This window comes from Mustela nigripes, chromosome 2 (assembly GCF_022355385.1).
Source record: "Mustela nigripes isolate SB6536 chromosome 2, MUSNIG.SB6536, whole genome shotgun sequence".
Taxonomy (NCBI): Eukaryota; Metazoa; Chordata; class Mammalia; order Carnivora; family Mustelidae; genus Mustela; species Mustela nigripes.
Genome location: NC_081558.1, coordinates 176,232,710 through 176,236,146, shown reverse-complemented (window position 1 = coordinate 176,236,146; position 3,437 = coordinate 176,232,710). Strand labels below are relative to the sequence as shown.

General features: G+C 31.7%; 1 non-coding gene across 1 annotated transcript; it reads left to right on the top strand.

Moving 5' to 3' along the window:
• The first annotated feature begins 3,100 nt into the window (after positions 1–3,100).
• LOC132012645 (U6 spliceosomal RNA) lies at positions 3,101–3,207 on the top strand. Its single transcript, XR_009402650.1, has one exon. It is a non-coding gene; the product is annotated as a U6 spliceosomal RNA (small nuclear RNA).
• The last annotated feature ends 230 nt before the right edge of the window (positions 3,208–3,437 follow it).

Genomic DNA, 3,437 nt, shown 5'->3' with positions numbered 1-3,437 from the left:
GAGCCCAATGTGGGACTCGATCCCAGGACCCTGAGATCATGACCTGAGCCGAAGGCAGCAGCTTAACCCACTGAGCCACCCAGGCGCCCCCATAATGCTAGATTTAAATCTGTGCTACACAATGTGTTAATGCCAAGTTATTTTTATTTTCTTCTATTTGTTTCCCACTTTTGTCACTACTTTAAAATATATTTTTCAATCTTTAAAATATTTTAAGATGAAGTCATAAAATCCTGGAATTTTCCAACATTGTGGTCATTGGTTATACCTACGCTTTTCTTGATACTATACCTGTTCTTCAATTATTTGGACAAAAAAAATCTTTAGGGACTTTTTTATTGTTAAAGTTTGAACTAAGTCACTTTTAACTTCATTAACTGATGTTGGGGTTCATTTTGAATGATTGCATATAATAATGCTCAGATCAAATGCAAATTTAATGAAGACTTTCTCAATGTCTCACAGCAAAAATTCCCCTTTTCTGTGTTTCCATTTCACATTTTTCTAGTGTAGTACTTAACATATTTATAGGTAGGTTGGTAGAGAGATTGATTTTTTTTTAATGTGTCTATCTCTTTTGAGGGTATTGATTATATTTTTCTTATTCGAGGCTTGCAAAGGTGTCAACAAATATTTAGTTTCTATTTCATCAGATAGGACTGTGATAATTAATTTTATGGGTCAACTTAGCTGGCTTATGGAGTGTCCAAACATTCTCAATGTTTGAGAACAATTCTCAAACATTCTCAATGATTCTGTGAGTGGTTTTAGATGAGATTAACATTTGAATAGGTAGATTGTGTAAAGCATACTGACCTTTGATATATTTATGTCCCTATCCTCAGAGCTTCTATTGGTCACCTCAGCCTTCAAACAAAATGGTATTATATATTCATTTTTTAATCAGTCATAATATCACTTTATTTCCTATTTGTAAAAAATGATTATGAAATATTTCTATCCTTCCCTCTCTTTCCTCTCTACTTTTAATATCTCACATCTTTTGTTTGCAGGGTTAGTTTCATATTCTCAAAGTGGATAGTTTACATTTTGTTATATAACCATATATTTTTTTTCCCATACATTGAATGATAATCCTAGAGTCCAGTTCTTATGGGTTCTCTTCTTGACTTTCAACCAATTGCTGTTGCAGTATTTTCATTTTCTTCATAGACACTACCATACTTGTGAATGTTTGAATATATTTTTGCCCCAATTAGTTTCCTCCAACTTCCTCCTGAAGCATCTGTCATCTCGCTGTAATTTGGTATAATTATTTTATAGGTTTGCTGATCTTAGATCCTGGAATTTTCCAACATTGTGGTCATTGGTTATACCTACGCTTTTCTTGATACTATACCTGTTCTTCAATTATTTGGACAAAATAAATCTTTAAATAATTTGTAACAAAGTGTGCAGCAGAAATAGTGTTTCTGAATATTTGAAATTTCTTCATTCCTGAAATGTTTTTATTCTTCACTTCCATTTGAGTACTATTTTAGCTGGATATAAAATTTTTGTCCTCAGAAATTGGAAGATCTAGTTTTTATTCTATCATAGAATTTTGTTAATGAGAATTAAGATGCTAGACAGATTGTTACTTTTTGTAAGAAATTTGCATACTCACCTCTGCTCCCTCTTAAACTCACACTAAAAAGCTTTGATATCTAATTTTATTCATGGTGCTATGGAACAGTGCTAACCCACATGATAGACACTAGACATTTGTTGTGCAAGTCAGACATACCTAGTGCAACTGAAGAATGTATTCAGCGTTCAGCAAGTCAGTGACTTTAATTGCTAATTTCATCACTTTATTTCCTCTGATTCATTAGGTACCACTGCTCCACTTGGATTTATATCACCTAGAAATTTTTTTTTCTTTTATTGCTGTAAATTGGCATTTTTTATTAGCCTCTACTATAATTCTATTGTAATATAAGTGGAGATAAGTGAATGTGCTCAACCCTCATGCCTGTCTCTACTTTATTATCATGTCTTTAAAAAATGAGTTTTCTTTAGTTTACTCAAATTAATAAGAATAAAAAAGGCATAAATTTCAATTGTTCTGGTTATGAGGGTCAGAAAATCAGATTTAAGTATAATAATTCATTGCCTATTATTTCTATTTACTTTTCCAGTTGTTTATGGTATATTCAACTTTTCAAAGTAATGTTATTTTTTTATTATGTCTTTAAAATATTAACCAAATTATAAATTTGAAGACATTTTTGAATAATGACTATGTTTTCTGTTCTATCAGCAGCAGCATTATAAATATTATACATGACACAAACTACACCAAGCCCTTCTTTATGTATTCCTAGTGGGTACCATATCCATTCATCTATTAGTTTTACTTTAATATTTTATGAAATTATTCATTAACTGTGTCATTAAACTATTAGATTTAAATTAGAGGACTTTATAACAATAACAAAAAGATTAGTTACAAGGAATAACAAAATTCCTATTTTTTATAATTTAGTGGGGCAACTTAAAAATGAAATCTGAAATCTGTTCAATTTTAATTCTTTTAAAATAGCAAAAGATTTGTGCCCAGAAAATTCAATCATATCATATTTGTATAGAGACAAATATCAATTTATTTGGATTATGCAAAGGAAAGCATTCCTTACTTATGGAGTGTAGCAGCAGTTAACTAAAATTTCACCAAAGGAACTAAAAACTAATAATCTTCCAAAAGAGTTAAGATTTCTTTTATCAGATATACATTCTCAAAACAAAGTTAACTGAAATTTAAATGTATGCTATCATTGTTTGTTAAAACCATAAAATTACCTGATCATGCAGTCATTAGCAGCTTTGAGTAGTTTGCTCTGAATTAATTCTACTCTGTTGGGAGATAATCACAGAAGTTTCTAACTTGTAATGTATACTGAGACAGAAAATGTTATAAGGCATACTACTTTAAATTGTACTATGATCAGCATAAACTAATAGAATGCAGAGGCTACACTTTCTTTCAAATATCAGGTCACTATTGTCTTGAGTTAGAAACAGTTGGTTTAAACTTTGATATCAAATATCAGCCCTGTGCACTGGGAATCTGTTGTTTCACCTCAAAAGTTTATCTTGGGTGCTTGCTTCGGCAGCACATATACTAAAATTGGAATGATACAGAGAAGATTAGCATGGCCCCTGCACAAGGATTACATGCAAATTCGTGAAACATTCCATATTTTTGGGAATCCTCTTACACTGTTGGTGGAAATGCAAGTTGGTGCAGCTACTGTGGAGAACAGTGTGGAGATTCCTCAAGAAATTAAAAATAGAACTTCCTTATGGCCCTGCCATTGCACTACTGGGTATTTACCCCAAAGATATAGATGTAGTGAAAAGAAGGGCCATCTGTAACCCAATGTTTATAGCAGCAATGGCCATGGTTGCCAAACTGTGGGAAGAACCAAGATGCC